This window comes from Camellia sinensis, chromosome 10 (assembly GCF_055761805.1).
Source record: "Camellia sinensis isolate YWXY chromosome 10, ASM5576180v1, whole genome shotgun sequence".
Lineage (NCBI taxonomy): Eukaryota > Viridiplantae > Streptophyta > Magnoliopsida > Ericales > Theaceae > Camellia > Camellia sinensis.
The window spans coordinates 107,396,775-107,415,385 of record NC_138970.1 but is presented as its reverse complement, the minus strand read 5'-3'; positions in this window follow the sequence as shown (position 1 = coordinate 107,415,385).

Here is an 18,611-nt window from a genome sequence, read left to right as displayed (position 1 = left end):
TGGAAAGGCGCAAGCCATAGATGGAAGGTGATGCAATGAATGCATGCAGGCTACAATGCAATATGTACAAATATGCAATGGAATGGATATGGATACAATGGATATGGCATACAAGCCAAACCAAATCTTGCCTAGGAAAGGCATGTACACATACGAGTCATGTGTAACACAGAAAAGGTGCCGCAACCCTCAACCAACATACCAGCGTGGAATCGGCGCGATACACATGCAGAACTGTGTTTTAACATGAAAAGTAAGGACACATACCGGACCAAGCTCAACCTGGAAGGGCGCAGGCCATAAGCGGAAGGTGATGCAATGAATGCATGCAATCTACAATGCAATATTCACAAATATGCAATGGAATGGATATTTACAAATATACATGACAATGCAGTATGATGCGACTTACTGGGGAAAATGCAATGGATGCAAGCTACAATGGAAATGCATGACAATGCACTATGATGCAATGACTATGATTGCAACTTTCCCTATCTTACCAACAGGGTGATATACTAGGTTGGTTCAGTATCCAGAATTGAGGCGTAGACATGCCGCCTCAACCTATGGGGCTTCCATACAGATTTCAAGCCGAGGGCAAACCTCTGGGTATTTAAACCAGACTTTAGTCTCGGAACTCCCGAACCTTTGCGTTCTAGGCATAAGCCGTTCGAACTCTAGTTTCCACCGTCCCAGTTGGTCTTCTAGGAACTCATCGCAAACATAGGCAGGTGGCTTTACCAGACCACCGAAAGTCGTTCGGGCACGACGAACACCAAAGGAATTGCACCTTTAGAGGATTTAAGGTCTCCTAGACCGGAATGCAAAATGTATGCATGATAATGCATGTTGTTTTTTTGTTTTTTGAAATGCAAATGATGCAAGTGATGCATGTTGCATGGAATGCGCGACAACACGCGGCTTTCGAGACGCATGACAATGCGAACACTAAAGGTCTTACACCTTCCAAGGATTTAAGGTCTCCTAGACCGTACGTGTTTAAGGTCTCGCCAGACCATGCGTGTTTAAGGTCTCGCCAGACCATGCGATCACGGTGGGATGATGCGCAAAATAGCGCAATGCGTTAGGCAACGCGAGTGCACAGGACAGTGCGATGGAATGCATGCAAAATGCAATGAGATGCGCAAAACAGCGCGAAATTGATACATGCAAGATGCAAGCGAGGTGCACAAAACAGTGCGATGCGCAGAACAACGCGAACAATTTTGAAATGCACAAAACAGTGCGATGCGCAGAACAGCACGAGGTTTGAAATGCACAAAACAGTGCGATGCGCAGAACAGCGCGAGGTTTGAAATGCACAAAACAGTGCGATGCGCAGAACAGCGCGAGGTTTGAAATGCACAAAACAGTGCGATGCGCAGAACAGCGCGAGGTTTGAAATGTAACGCACAAAACAGTGCGACGATTTGAAATGCACAAAACAGTGCTACGGTTTGCAATGCACAAAACAGTGCGATGGTTTGAAATGCACAAAACAGTGCGACGGTTTGCAATGCACAAAACAGTGCGACGATTTGAAATGCACAAAACAGTGCAATGCTAAGTGCGGCACGCATGCCACACGGAGTGTAAATGGGCTTAAATGCGCAACAACGCACGTATTCCGGAATGCATGACAATGCATGGAATGGAAATGCAATGATGATGCATGAGAAATGTGCACGACAATGCAAAGCGGTGCGTGTTGCAACGCATGTAGCACGTGCATAACAATGCAAATGTGTGGCGCATGACAGCGCGATGCAATGCACCGAAGTAGTGTGATGAACTTGTGCAACACACATGGGGTAACTTTTGAATTCAAAAGGATACAAAAAGGATACACCTTGTACGAATTCGAGTGCCACGCACTGGAGACACGGCCCGCGGTCAGAACGGAGGCCGGTTGAACGTCGGAGATGCACTTTCTTGCACTTTCTTGAGCTATGAAGACCCAAAACAACTCAAATGGCCTAAACAAGGCTGTGGGAACCCCACCGGCCGAAAGGGGAGGCCACCGGCTGGCCATCGGCACAAAAACAATTCTATCGGCACAAAAAAGTGCCGGCCGGCACAAAATATTGCCGACCGGCAAACAGTTGCTGGTGCGGGGCAGTTTTGTCTTTTCACCTTGGGTGTTATAAAATAGGGTTTCAAACCCTATTTTCTCATTTCCTCCATGCCGAAATCTCGTGCTCTCTCTCTCTAGAGCTTTTTCTCTTCCCCGTTTCTCCGTTTCTTCGCGTTCTACGCCCGTTTCGTCGTCGGATTCGCGTTTCTCTTCGCGTTTCAGACGTTTTCCACCGATCACATTTTCGTTTTGGTGCCTCGTTTGGCGTTCTAGCCTTTTCGGGGTTTGTTCCCCTCACTTCGCTCTTCGTTTTCGTGCCTTTTCACATTCCGGCCTTCCCTGCCATTTCCGACCCTCTCGGGAGTTGACTTTTCAGTTGACTCTTCGTATTCCGGCTCGGTTTTCCTTTTCCGGCCATTTTCACACCACTCTCTTCATGGCGGACGACATTCCACGCGGCGGGACTCCCCCGGACCACGAGATGGATCCCGGGGTCGAGCTCTTACCACTGAGCGAGCGCCCGTTCGACCCGGCGACCTACCGGCCGGCGATCCACGTTCTGCCCCCAGACGGCCTGCGTCAGTTCCGGAGCTTTGAGAGGTACACGGCGCCTGAGCTACTACTACGCGAGCCTACCTCCCACCTTTCCTTCGGCACTTCCGAGGTAACTTTTCATCTTCTGCTTTACTTTCTGCAATGTAGGATACAAAACTGCCATAGTTAGTTGTATTCTCTAACTGCTGAAATCTGATATGCCGTAGACCGTAGTTGACTGTAAACATACATACAACTGATATCTGCTTGAGACTGACACATGCACACACACTGCACTAGCCCTGAATCACCCAAACACACGGCACACACTGTATTTCACTGCACACACACTGGTACCCAGTATTTGTCTGAATCTGTCAAACTTGCACATATGCTACATCTGTTCTGAAACACTAAAACACGCTGACACAGCGCACGTATTTCACTGTAAGCACACCGGCACTCGGTATTTGCCTGAATCTGACAAACTTGCATACATGCCATATCTGTCCTTTCAAAACTGAATTTTGAATGTTGTCTTGCAATTGTCATTTTCTGTTTGCAGGAGGGTTCCCATACCATTCGCGAGTATGGGAATACTGGTGCGCGGGAGTGGTATGATGAGCTCCCTGATGCGGTCCAGCGCATCGTGGATCGGGCGGGCTTCGGCACCTTCTGCCGAGGGCTCTCTAGGTTGTCCACTTGCAGACCTCTTCTTGCCGCTTTGGCGGAGAGGTGGTGGGACACCACCGATTCTTTCCACTTTTCTGCTGCAGGGGATATGACGATGACCCCTTATGACTTCTCGATGCTCACAGGCATCGGGGTAGGGGGGGATCCGATCCCTTTTGACACAGACATGGATGAGTGGACCGCCGCTCAGGTCCATCTGTTGGGGGAGGCGCCACCCCTAGCTCACCCAGGTTTCGTGCGGTACTCCTGGTTCGAGACACAGTTCAGGGTCCAGCCCGCATTGGGGGAGGAGACTCAGATGACCGAGGAAGACGTGGAGAGGCATGCTCGCGGCTTCCTCATGTTCCTGTTCGGGACTACTATCTTCGCCGATCGGGCGAACACCGTGCCTCTCTGCCTTCTCAGCGCACTGGTGGACGTCCGGGATATCTTGCACTACGACTGGGGCGGCGCTGCTCTGGCCACCCTGTACGGATATATGAGCTCGGCTTCTCGTGGCAGCGGCCAACTACTTGGAGGTTACTGGCGGGCTTGGGAGGTACATTTCTTCTCCGCTTTTCATTTCTGCCCTATATTCTCTGTACTCTGTACACTGCACACACTGTAGTCTGCTTTACACTTGCTGTATACTGTACACACGGCACACACATACATTCTGCTTTATACTGACTGTACACTGCTCACACTGTACACTGCACACAATACACTGCACAACACACGGCTCTGCCATTTCTGCTTTATTCTGTATATTCTGCTTTTTCTGATAGTCATACTGACATCTGTTTTGCAGTTGTGGGTTTACGCCTACTTCCCTAGGCTTGCACCCGTAACGTCGCGGAGCCTCCTCCGGCTGTCCCGTTCTCGAGTCGCTTTGACGGGAGATGCACCCGGCGACCACGGGAGACATTCGGCTTCTTCCGCCGATATTTCGACACCATCACCCCGGCCGAGGTATGTTTTACTTTCAGTTTATTTAGCTTCGCTTTCCCACTGCATATTTCAATAACAGTACATAACAAACTGTCTGTCACTTTCAGATCACATGGCGGCCATGGGCTTCCTTGCCGTCGGCGATGCGGGGTCGGTTCCTTGGTGCTGAGGAGACCTCGCGTTTCCGGATCTTGCTAGAGGGCCCGGTCTGTCGGGCTTGGTACCTGGGGGAGCGTTTTCTACGCCAGACCCGCGGGTTGCCTGAGCAGATAGTCCCGGCTCACCCTCCTGCAGAGATGAGGGAGACCGAGGGGCTTACCACTGAGCAGCTGGATGATTACTCCATCGGCTGGGAGGAGGCCGGCTTCCGAGGCACCGGCGACTATCAGGAGTACGTGCGGACGTACCTGATGCGCCCCTTGAGCGGCCGTCGAGCAGAGGGGGCCAAGCATGTGGCATCGGTGGCTGGGGCCGGAGCGGGAGCAGGGGCTGGATCTTCGAGGAGGGCCCGGGTCCGTGGTAGGGGCGGAGTGCGGGGAGGACGAGGAGCTGGCTGGCCTGCCCTGCCTGCTGTACTGACCTTCCAGGGGCAGGGTGGGTCGACCTATCAGATCCCCTTCGCCCCTCCACCGGCTGGTCACGATTTCATCGACGTCCCCGACTTACCGCCGGTATGTTCTACTGCATTTTGTACAGTCATTTCATTTTACTTGATATTCCACAGAATACTGATGCATCTGATACTTTTACAGGCTTCTTCTGAGTACACCCGTCAGTCGTTGGCGATGAATGCCTCGATAATGGGGATGCTCCAGCGGACATTTGACCTCCTAGCCGTCTACAGCATACCGGTATGTCCTTCTGACACTGGCCTCAAACCATTCATACACTGCTTCACATAATCTGATTCATGGCACAACACCTGACACACTGATCTCGCAGCATCTGATACACTACATACACTGTATTCCGCACCGTACTCTGTACTGATAAACTGCTCACGGCATTCTTATACTGTACTCGCACACTGCATTCTGCATTGATAAATTGCTCACGGCATTCATACACTGTACTCACATACTGCATTCTGCACCTTTAAACTGTTCACAGTGTACTGATGCATTTTCCTTTTTGTGTACTTTTTCAGCCTCCTTTCCAGATTCCCATGGCAGGAGGTGCTCCAGCCAGACCTTCTGTCCCTGCTCGGGGGAGAGATGAGGAGGGCAGGATATTTCCCCGTACTAGGGGAGGGCGTACTCACGTCGGGAGTAGCTCGCGAGCTCCAGTCCCGGATGATGACGACGACGAGGAGTCAGAGGCGGAGGCAGAGTCATCGGAGGAGGAGACCGGAGACGGTTCTAGCTCGGGCTCTGGCGACGACGCTGATGATGCTCCTGGACCCTCGTCCAGGAAGAGGACTAGGACAGACTGACGGCCCTTGGAGTGCTTGACATAGATGCAGACTTTTGCTATCTTTTCTTTCTTGTACTTTTCTTTTTGTTGGTAGATAGATTACCTTGTGCTGCCGCAGGCAGATTTTGTTTCCAAAACTTGTACGTTTGAAAAGATAATGAAACGGACTTTTTATCTGAAAAAGTGTTTACGTTTATGCATCTCATGCATTGCATCGCATCTCATCATGTTACACCTCAATGTAAATGGAATTGATTGGTTGTCTGAAAATTGAACACTTGCATTTGTAATAATCAGATAACTAAACAGCCTACAGCAAAATGCACCCAAGCAACCCACTGCCTGATTCTGGACACACAGCCCTTACTCTGTTGGGGATTAATCTGTATACAGCCCTTAACACGGCATTCGATTCATTCTGCACACAGCAATTTCTCAAACGAACAGCCCAATCTGACAGGACGGACCTCAAGGATGGAACCAGTTGGAGTCGAAACACGCTCAAATGTAGAGAATGGCACAACATTCTTGAGCATAAATGATTTTTGAAATTGAATGGGGTTTTTCAAACCGGGATATCGAGCCTACCACTGAACACAGCGGGGAGGACTCAAATATAAAGGTACACGACCTAACACGACGAGACACGCTCGGAAAAGACCTAAAACAAAGGTTGAGGTAAACAAAACCAAAGATACGACATACAGACGCATTGATGAAGACGGGGGACCTCAGATCACGAGGAGCCAGTTTCTCTAGGCATTGTTTCCCACCCTTTCTGATTTGTGATTCTCACATCACTCGGCTCTCGAGCTCGGATTTTCTCTCAAAACCCTTTTCCTCACTTTTCTCTCAACTTACACCTCTCTATTCTTTATTCTCTCATTTTCCATCCCTCCCCGGGGTGATTAATGGATGAATAGGAAGTTGCGGGTTCACGCCCAACACCGTTAACTCACAGCTATTTCTTCTGATGGGTAGAGCGCTCTTCTGGCAAGTACGTCGATGACGGGGGAAAGACAGAATGCCAACTGTGCCCCTAGTTCATCATTTTAACCATTTTTTCGTTTTTGCTTTCTACTAAAACGGTTTTGATCAAAACGAGAGTCGGATAAACGTACTTGTTCGATTTTTGATTTGAAAAGCATGCAAGTCAGGCAACAAGCACTGAATGTTTTCCTTTTTGGATCCAAGACAATGGTCCGATTTTGGAAAATGAAATAGTTTTCGAGAAAATAGTCAACCTCAGTAAAAATTTTCAAAAACTATTTTTCAAACAGCTGATGCTCGACAAGCATGGAGCTTACCCTTCGAGATGCGCAACCTCGGATCGGAGGCAATGGAAAATTGCCCCTGGTTTGAAGGGGGGTGGGAGGCAACGGAAAGTTGCCCCTAGTTTGAAAGGCAGCTCACGGCGGCTCGTGGCAACGGAAAGTTGCCCCTTGTTTGGGATGGTGCCGCAGCAATCTGTAAACAGTCTTCATTGGTGGTGGTCGAGCTCTTGGACACAGCGATGACGAAGACGGTCACAACACATATATGGACACAATCACCTTGAAGGGTGTTGGCCACTGGACTTCGAGGTGAAATTGAAACCATTGCATGGACTGAAACGCTATGAAAGCGTTGGGGGCTGGACTTCATGATGAAGTTGCCTACGTATCCCAAACATGGGAATCAAGCCTTACGTAGTTCCGGCTAAGGTCCACTCGGGTATTTTAACCTTCACTTTGTTTGGCTCTCACTTTTGCCAAGGCGCCCAATGCGGGTTTTCGACCTTGCGAGCTTCTTTTCATTTTCTATTTCTTTTTCTTCTTTCTTTTCTTTTCTTGCTTTTTTCTTTTGCGTTCTTTGTATTTTTCTTTTCTTTTCTTTTCTTCTTTTTTGTATTTTTCTCTTGCTCTAACTTTTGCCTGGGCCGCCCTTCCGGGTTTTCGGCCCAGCGAGCCTCTCAAAGGGTAAAAGTGTAGCAAGTCCATGCCAAATGGTTTTTTTGAAATTGAAGCCTCTCTGTGTCTAAGAGAATGGCTGTTGCACTGATTTGCGGAGAATCCATCAGGGTTACTCTACGAGCTTCTTCCGGCGAGATCTACTCCTTCTGATTCGGCCTTGATGCTTCTTGATCGAAGGCTACCTCAAAACTGGCCACACAGGCCTTTCATGGCGTTTGTCCGTTGAACTTTCTGAACATTCTGAACGGGTTCAAAGTCGGAAAACAAAAAGGTTGGATCTTGAGGCTGAGAGCGATCCTAGGCTGCGCGACCTCAAGAGGGATTCCACACAAGTCTTCGCAGGGCCGCGTAAAACATTTGCTTTTGAAATTTTTTAAGAAAGCGACAAATCGCTCGCGCCAAAGATAGTGTGGAACCAATCTGGATCAGGCCAGGGTCCTTCTCAGTACTCATGCCGACAAGCATGGCTTTATTCATAAAAAGGGCTTAGCACGCCTCTCTTTCTCTCAAAATGATCAAAATTTGCAAAACCCGAGGAATTCCTTCCTCTTCGTTTTTATCACCGCAGTGTTCAAAAAGTTTGTTTTTTTTTTTTGGAAAACTTAGGTTAATGCAATGAGTTTGGCACACAGGAGAGCAGGCGAGATGTACTGTCAGCCCATTCAAATTCTCCGGCACTTATGCTGAAAGCAAGCATGAAGTTTGAGATAGCAACAGCTGTTTCAATCGGTTCTGTTGGTGCAACTGGCCCCTCGGCAGAAACAGACTCAAAACAAAAATAGATAATTACAAAACAAAACGGTGTTCGGGACAACAACCCCAGAATCACCAGGTATTATATACAACGGGGACTGACTCGATACAACAAGACAGACCCTTAAGCAAAAAAGACTGACTCAAGACAAAGAGACAGACTCAAAACAAAAGACTGACTCGATATCCAGGCCAGGATTTACAAAAACTCGGTTTCACCGATGCTCAAAAATGCGTGCCAGACGCTTCATCCAAAATATACCAAATGTTGCCCGCAGGCGGTTTGCTTTACATACTCGCAGTATCTGAGCCCTCGAAATCCAGCAACTGAGTGGTGACGGGCTTGCCTGAGGTGGGTGGTAGGATAACCTTGTTATCAATCAAATCCTGCACTTCATGACGAAGGCGGGAACATCCATCGGTACTGTGACCGGACTGTTGATGGTACGTGCAGTACAAGGTAGCATCATGAGTGGCGGGGAGATTCTTCGGGAGTGGCCGGGGCTCCAAAGGCTTAAGATGCCCATTCTTCGCCAATATTAACAATGCCCTAGACAAAGGCATGTGGAGGTCGTGAAAGACTCTGCGCCCTCGGGGCAGGTACTTTGCAGTTTGAGGATTCTTGCCAGATGCGCTGGCGAAAGGATCAGCTGGCGCTGCCTTGGCTTTTTGAACTTTTCCCGGTGCAGGGGTGGGAACTACTGGAATTGTCTGGGCATGACGGGGCCCATCCCGGTTTTCTGTCTGGCTTGAACTGCCTTTGGTTGGAGCGGGGAAAGCATCATCTACAGCTTTGGTCACTATTGCAGATGTTTGTTGCTTGTTCATCCCTCTGGCCTTCAGAGCCTCGACTGCCCACAGCAGTTGCTCAATGGGGTCGGCGTCTATCTTTGCCTTGTCCTTTCCTCTGGCCTCAGCCTGATCAAGGGTCTGGGTTGGTGCTGGCATGTCGTGGCTATAGCCGAAAGCCACCTCTGGCTGGCTGAGCTCTATCACAATCCGCCCCAGTAGCGGGGGCTCCTGTGGTACAAAATTCCCGGCATACGGCGCCGCTGGCGGTGAAGCCGACATTCCATAGGCGAGGTCTGCCACAGACCTTTGGAGATCGCCTATCATCCCCATCAATTTGAAGGTGGTGGGCTCGCAAGCCTGATATAACTGGGGAGCCCAGACTGGGTGCACAACGGGCATCCTGGGCGGGTGTGACATACCGATGCTGGCCTCATTCTGCGGAGTGGTTCCCTGCTCCGATACAGCCGTCATAACCACAATTTCTTCTGAACTTTGTGCCGCCATAAATCCTGCCTCAGCAAGGGGAGACACTGGCTATTCTGTATCAACTCTGCAACTCTCTGAACTGAAAGAAAAATAGACAGCATTTCAGCCCAAACTGATCAAACACGGGTGTAGCCAAACAACCGTACCCTACTGCCGATCACTGTTCCCAGAAGTCACTGTTCCCGAAAACTGAACCGATACCCGCGGATAACTGATTCTCACAACTGATACTAATACTGGTGTCCCCAGGTTTGATACTCAAACTTGCAGACTGACATGTGCGTTCCTGTAGAGCAACACTCTAAAAGCACATAGCAAGTAAAGAGAACAAAACACCCCTATGTTGGGGTAGGGTTTCCCTGTCCTATTTTGTCAGGAGCTAGGGTTTCACTATGCACACAGCGGTTCTCAAACAACTTAGCATCGGGTAAGCAACTTGTCCTAGCTTGGAATGGTCACTATGGATCCGAATATGCACTAGGTCGAATGGTCAAAAGGGTGCCCCGGGTAAACCGGGGTTTGTGTTCCCACACTGTCAGAGCCCATAGCCGGTCAGCCTTACGGACATGCCTTGACAAGACAAGCCTCCGGCAAACCGTTCAGGAATGGAAGATGGCAAACACTGTGTTCCTAGGCGCACCAATGCACATGCAATGCAAAGAAACACATAAATGAGATCAAAATAGGATATCACGAGTTCGAGTCAAACTCTCTAAAACTCCCCAGCATAGTCGTCAGAAACTGTAACAGCGCCCGCGTGGGCCTCGCTACTACAGTTCGGACTCGATTTGTGTCGCGGTTCTTAATCTTGAACCAAAGAGTCCAAATCTGGCAAATCGTTTTGAGAAACAGATTTTTGAAAAAGTAGTGCCAAACATGGACTGCTTTGCCAGATACAGAGTCGCCACCTAAATGTTTTAAAATGGGAAATTTAGGAAACCCTGACTCGGTGCCGAAGGCCACACGTCCGTCATCACCGGAGTTGTCTCGGCTCGGGAGCTTGGGTACGATCAGGGAAGGTCAGTTATGAGCACCCCCTTTCGCCCGGTCCGAAGACCGGCCTCTACTAACCGTGATATCCGTTTTTGAAAACTTTACGTGTTCTTAAACCAATTGTTAGCCTAGAATTACTATGTTATGCACGCAGCAAACAAGTATAGACTAGATTGCCTAATTTGGGAAGAAACATTGCATATCCGTTTGTTTTGAAAAACGCTTTGGAATTTGCTGCTCGCAAGCAGGCTTAAAACACGGATTTCAATGAGTTTTTCCAACTCAAACAATCCAACCTTCACCCACAGGCATTCAAAACAGTTTAACACATAAGCATCTAGCCACATGTTAAGCATGCTGTCATGGCAACATTCACACTCATGCGATATGCTAAAGCGGAAATACTTACATCGTACTCCGTGCCAAAACAAAGAACTTGTTAGCAAACATGCATGATCCAAGTCCATGTTAAGTGCCTAATGCATCGCATACAAAGTGTTGCTAGAATAGGCTCGGCTATCCTAAACATGTCATGTGAAAATGCACAATTATCACGTATTCAGTTTGGGAATTGAAGTATTGATGCAGTTAGCGTGATGTACCGAGCCTAATGCATGCAATACAAATGCATGGATGCACACATGCATAGCATAAGGTATGCTAAATTAAACGTGCCCTAATCTACCATCATAAGCAGGTAAATAAAAGGGAAGAAAGAAGTGGGGTTGGAGGGCATACATCACACGCACGCACATTTATTACAGATTTGCCCTCACTCGGTGGGACCGAATAAATATTACAAATTAATTAACTACGCAAGCTAATTAATATTACAAATTAACTAATTTAATTAACAAATTAAATAAATTAATTAAAACAGGAAAACGCCTTGGGAAGCGCGCCACCATGCATGGGCTGCCTCTGTTTTCCTTCCTTTCCTCCTCTGGAGGCTGTCAAAGCCTCAGGACTGATCCCTTGGATGGAAAGGAGTACCACCGGCTGAATGAAACTTCCACCGGCAGTGTAGTATGTCCATCGGCACAAAATAGGGTCTGTCGGCAGAGAAAAATGTGCCGGTCGGCACATTACACTGCCGGTCGGCAGAGTATTCCTGCAGAACCTGCAACTCACAGCAACAGAGGGCAAAACAAAGCATGGCAACACAATTCAAGGCATGTATGCACCCATCATGCCTCTTATCATTGTGATGATTCAAAGGGACATGTGCCTCGGTCCTCGGTCCACCAATCACGCATTTCCATGCATGATGGCCCAAGGAACCAAGTATGCAATTTTGGTTTCAAATGTATGCAAACCAATCAAACAAAACTCCCAATCCCTATCACCCATTCAAGGAACAAGGAATGCATGCAAGATGCAATGCAACCTAGGCATACAAGCTAGGAATGCAACATGGCATGGTAATGAACTCATGCAATCATGCAAACATGCATGAGACAATGCAAATGGATGGCAAGATGGTCTTATACATGAATTAGGCAACTCTAATAAGGCCTAAAACAGTGGCCAAAATGACCAAAACAAGAAGCCAAAACACATGTACACATACACATGATGGAAGGCCTACACTTGGGCGTAAATCAAGCAACATTCAAGCACACTTGAAAGGGACAAACATGGACAATTAGCATGCGACATGAGCCCTAAAATCATATTATAAAATGATGCTAAATCAAGTTATAAATCAAGTGAAGCATGCAACAAATGGCCTAAGTGTTCAAAGCAAATCAATGAGGCAATGAACTACACTTAACAAGACCAAACAAGGCATGCCAAGAAGGATCAAAATCAGAGGTTTAGCATGTTAAAACAAAGCTAAAGGACTACTTAGATGGCATCTAAATGGCCCAAATACAAAGGCATACACCATGGCTAAAACATGGAGCATTGCAATACATGCTTTCAAAGCATTAAAGAGGCATGCAAGGCAATCAAATAAGCATGGAAATGGGACTGAAATAGCATGTAAGGTGGCCCCAAATCACCAAAACAATGCAAAGATGCCATGCTACACATGCACATACTCAAGGCCAACAAGCCCAAATACAAAGGAGCTATATAATGCATGCTAAAATCGACCCAAAAACTTATGGACAGACCTAGAACATGGCAAAATAAGCACAAAATCTTCACAAGACTAAGCCTAAAACATGCTCCAACAAAGGCTAACAACCTAAGGCACATTAAGGCACAAACAAGGCATTACATGGCAACTATGCTAAGCATGCATGGAGTTCCAAAACCAACTTAAAATCATGTTATATTATGGATATATAAGCATGAAAAACAAACCAAACATGCTCAACACACACTCAAGCATAGGCTTCCTTAAGAGGCCACAATATGCCCTTTTCAAGGACAACAAGGAGAGGGGGTGGCCCTCTCCTTCTTGGGACTTCAAAGCATCATCTTCACCACTGAAATCCCTCAAGATTTCAGTGGTGAAGAGACCTCAACACCAAAATCCCGGAGCTAACACAAAATGGTTCAAAATGAGGCCTTTTGAGGCCTAAGGGTGGTCAACAACCCTCAAACAACAAAACACTCTTAATAAACAATAAAGAGGGCCTAAAAACAGAACTTTTTTATGTTATACAATAAGCACAAAAACAGATCTAAGATAGGTATAAAATCAATGCAAAAAAGGGGGAAAAAGGGACTAGAATCTCACCCTTGATGCCTTCTTCAACAAAGATGCTCCAATGGCCTCCTTTGGCTCCAAACCAGTCAAGAAACTCAAGAACAAGCCCTTAGAACCTCAGCTCCAAGAGGAAGGTGAAACACTAGGTGTTTGTGTGCAATAGTGAGACACAAAACACCTAGTGTGCAAATAAGAGGGAAAGAGAGATGGAAGGTGTATATCTAACCCTAACCCTAGAAAAACCAGAGCTTGGTCTGTATTTTTCTCTCTCAAAAATGTCTAAAAGCCTCTCTTTTTGCCTTAGAGAGAGCTCCTCTCTATATGCCTCTTGTAAAGCTTACAAGACAAGCTTTGCAAGAGGGAGATCCCTCCATACACGTGTATGGAGGGGAGCAAAAGCAATACAGCTGTCTAAAAATATCTGCAAAAGCAGATGAACAGCAATCGGCTGGCCAAAAATGCTATCTTGGCCAAAAAGAGTGCCGGTCGGCAACAAATAGTGCTGACCGGCAACAAAGAGTGCCGGCCGGCAAACTATATTGCCGGTGGCAGCAAAAACCAGCCGGTGGCATCTAGCCACTGCCGGTGATGGGTGGGGATGGTCTACAATCCCCACCCTGCCTCTCAAAGGCAAGATGCAAGTGTTTGGTGCAAAACTAGACACTAAACGGTCGAGTTCGGGGATCCTGAGGTAAGGCACGCGAGCCGAGGCCTCCGGGAACTCCAAACGAACACAGACATGGATAATCACCGAGTGTTCAAACGGCGACGTCCAAGTCTTGAGGATGGTCAAAAATGGGGTGTCTACAGTAGTTTCTGTGTTTACATAGCTAAATGTATGTTTATAATAGTACACGTTGATGGACGGCCACCAAATGTTGTTGCCAAATTGATGGGTCTTGATGGGCTGCCTCCTCAGCTATAGCGATCCCGATTTTCTTTCCATTGGTTATTGTATTCCGGACTCGGTTCCATGAATGTCTATTGTTGTATATGTTGTATTTCCATCCTTTAATTCCTTTTATTTTAGTTTTGGGATATGTTGGGCAGGTTTGTAACAGGTTGGGTGTGTTTTGAAACAAATGGTTGCTGTCCAGTTTTTGGTGTCTTCGCTCGAGCGAGACTTTTGTCGCTCGAGCGAGCTATGTGTTTTAGTTCCTTCGCTCGAGCCAGGGTTCCTTCGCTCGAGCGTGCGTCTGCGTCTAGTTTGAACCTAAAGGTTGTGTTTCTTGGCTCGAGCGAGCATTCCTTCACTCGAGTGAGTGAGCTGTATGTTTTGGGTTTCTTCGCTCGAGCGAGGACTCCTACGCTTGAGCGTGCTTCTGGGTTGCATTCCTGAAGCTTCGCATTGTTGGCTTGAGCGAGTCTTTCTGCCCTTGAGCGAGGTTTCTTTGTGTCTGGTCGCTCGAGCGACCACTCCTTCGCTTGAGCGAGGTTCGAATATATCAGTTCGCAGCAGCAGCTTCTTCTTCACTTTTTCATCATCTCTTTTACTCAAACCCTAGCCGAGCTGCTTCTCTCTCTAAACCATCACTTTTCTCTACAAGAACTCTTGATCTAGGGTTCTCCTACACTATTTCCTTTATATAAAAGCTAGAGCTTGGTGTGAGCTACGTTTTGATCCGAAAATTTATGGATTTGGAGCATCTTGGGTTTTCTTCATCATCTCCTTTGAGTCTCTTCACTTGAGGTAGGGATAACCTACTTCTCTCTATGAGTTTTTACATAAATGTTTGGTATTTTGGATAGATGGTGTTGTTTGGAAATTTTTGAAAAGTTAGGGTTTGTTTCAAAGTTATAAAAAGGGGGGTTTTCAATTGTTAAACTCCATGTGTATATGGGACCTTGGAAAATGGAATTATTATTGTTAAATTGATGAAATTGAGCCTTAGGGTTGATATTTTAAAAGGGGGGAAAATGCCCTAATTATGTTGAATAATTAATTTGAACAATTAATTTGGGAAAATATGAGAATGTGGAATTGGGATGAAAATCATGAAATTGGGAAGTTGTGAGATTGAATGGTGTAGTTGGATTAGTTAATCATTCACCTAAGAAATTGTTGATAATTTATCTGTTTGATGAATTTATTAGCTGTTTAGAAATAACTGCTTTGGACTATCGATGGAGGATAGTCTTTATTGTTGTAGACACTGCATGTTGATTAGGGAAAACTGAAACTAATTAAATGTGTTATGTCATTGAATATGACAGTTGAATTGTCACATTGAATATGTGCCTGGATTGATCATTGTATATGATAGAGCTTTTAAATAGATTGCATATGTATCTTGTTTGGGAAGAGATAGGGGATGCACTCTCAAACCTGTTTTGGAGGAGATAGGGGATGGACTCCATTGATAACTAAGTTGGCCGGAGTGTCCAGGGTGAAAGTCCCGAAATCTTAATTACGTTTGCATAACGTAGATATTGGAAGTGTTTTAATATGAGTTGTAGTCTCATTTGAATTGTTGATATTGGAAGTGTTTCAATATGAGTTGTAGTTTCATGGAAATTGTTTGGCTAGATAATGAGCCATGTTATTGAATTTGAATTGGATAAGTAAAGGAAAATGGAATGAATCACGGGTGTATTTGTCATGAAACAGGAAAGTGTTGTAAGCTGGTTTACGAGTGTTAACCATTTATCGAATGCTAATGCTTTAGTTATTTCTCATACTTGGTTTAGTATATCTCTACTGGGCTTTGGCTCACCCTTTATGGGACATCATTTTCAGGTACAGGTGATATGCCACCTCCAAGGACGTAGCTTGGGAGGCATAGAGGCTGAGAGATTTTCTTTGTGGTTATCTTTTTGTATTACATGTATATCAAGCCAAGGGCTTATCTTGTGTAAAGAGTTAGAACTCCCTTTTTGTCGAATCCAAGTGTTGACTTGGAAAGTTGTAAGCCCATAGGGCATTTACTTTTATTGTCAACATGTAATACTTTTGTACTTAATACTCTGATAAATGGAAATATACTTTATTCTCTCATGTCTATGGATGTCATGAATGTTGGGTTTATATGTATTATTTTGAGGGCGTTACAACTTGGTATCAGAGCGTACCGGGTTTGAATACTTTGGGTACGTGGGAAATGGTTAGTACTACAATGGGTTTGTCTCGCCTGTTAGAGACTTATGTATGATACTATGTGTTTATTTGATAACATGCTAATGTGGCTATATGGGTATTGTCACGCCCCACTTTTTATTACTCGAAGTCATTACCAAATTCATTAGCTTAATTCAATTACAAGGATAACATGCCGAAATAAACTCATATATTCAATCCGTAGAAGTGATTAACGATACTCTCATTCGTATGCAAAGTAAATATTACATGAACATACTTAATAAATTGCCCTTGGGCTTACATCACTTAAGGTAGAAGAAGAAGGGTGTAACCCTTTTACAACAATGGCATTCCGCCAACATAACTGAGGCCCCATGGCCAGTAAACAAGTAGATCCCAATCTTGCAGCTCAACCTGCTTAATACCTGAAAAAAAGATTCAACAACGTGGGATGAACATATATTCCAGTAGGGAACTCAACATGATCCTCAACAATAACAACTTACAGATAGCTATGATCATGAACACTCATTCTCATACTAGAATAGTAGTGTGACAGTTTATACAAAATATATATATGTTTGAACTTTTCTCGAAAACAACCGTTTCATTCAACACTACAAGTGGTTTGTCTTTCCTTTTTCCTTTCATTAACCCCCATTCCCAATCTTTCATAACATTAACAAATACTTAGGAAGTAATCTCACTAAGCCCGATACTCTCTTCCATTTCCTATACATACCCAGATGTACCTTTTCAAACATGTTTATCTTTAAAACATACGTTCTCCTCCACACTTTCCAAAAGACAAAAAGACCTTTTGGTTCGTTTCCATTACTATCATAACTATACATGCATATCTTTGTAAAAATATAAATTTACAACCCACCAACATTTATACAATCAACCAATGGAGTAACTCGGTCCTCCGAACTGTAACCAATCAAAATCCATGATATTTTCAGTTACAACGAAACAACTACAACCAACTTCGCTCTACTAACTATGTGCGTAGTAAGCCAACAATACACCCTTTACAACAACAAGCCAGTTTACCAGGCGCTAGCTGGAGGGGTATGGCACCTTCAATTATTAGCGCAGCAAGCCAGTTTACCAGGCGCTAGCTGGAAGGTAACGGTACCTTTGATTATTAGCGCAGGGTATAACACCAACAATCACAGCACATCAAGGCATAACCAACATGTATAATGCATATACATAAACTATCAAGACACCAGCAATGTGTTAAAGTATATGAACACATAACTACCTCTTCCCGAGCAAGCATACATATCTAATGTATCTCAACAATTCATCACATACGATGTTCCATTAACAATGGTAAAATGCATACCCGACAATTCTACACAACTGTGTCATCCTCCACCGATGACCAAGGACAAAACCTCTAGATGCATATATATTGTACATCTATTAACAGACTCAATTATCATGAGATCACAAACCCATTAACAACCCAAGCATGGTAGTTACAATTTATTCCCCCAAATGTGTACACTCGACACGCATGATACAACAATCCTATTCCCATATTTATTTTCTATGACTCACATAGAGTTAAAGTTTCATTCTTCACTTTCAAAATCAACTTTCATAATTTTCCAAATCAATATGTCCCACCACTTATTCCAAAAACACTTTTCTCATTTTCCCAAAATCAATTCCATTCCTTCCATAATCTTCCAAACTAATTATGCAAAATAAATCATAATCATTAAGTTAGGGTTTTTCTATATTTCAACCACAACATGCTATTTCACGCCACAAATAGTCCAATGAACACCCAAAGACAATAAATCCATTTTTAATCAACCAACTCTAGGTTCCCTCATGATTTTCAAACAAACCCAACATAGGTATGGTTTTCATGCAATACAAAACTACCACATGTCTATCTATAGACGAAGTATTGAAAAAGAACAAGGAGAATCCCTACCTCAAATGGAGAACTCAAATAGAGAAGATGTCCCGAAATCAAAGTGCTCCAAATCCCAAATTTCTTGGATCACAACGAAGCCCTCGACGATCAACACACTTCTTACAAAGACCCAAGGTGAGGAAAACACTCTAGCTAGATCAATCCTAAGAGAGAAGTTAGGTTTTAGAGTGAGGTGCTCTCCAATGGCTTTTTCGGAAAAGTAAGAGAGAGAAAGGAAATCAAAAAGTGATTCAAAAAGCTGAATCTCGGTGTGTTATACAGGTCGCCCCGCTCGAGCGTGGAAACCCCCG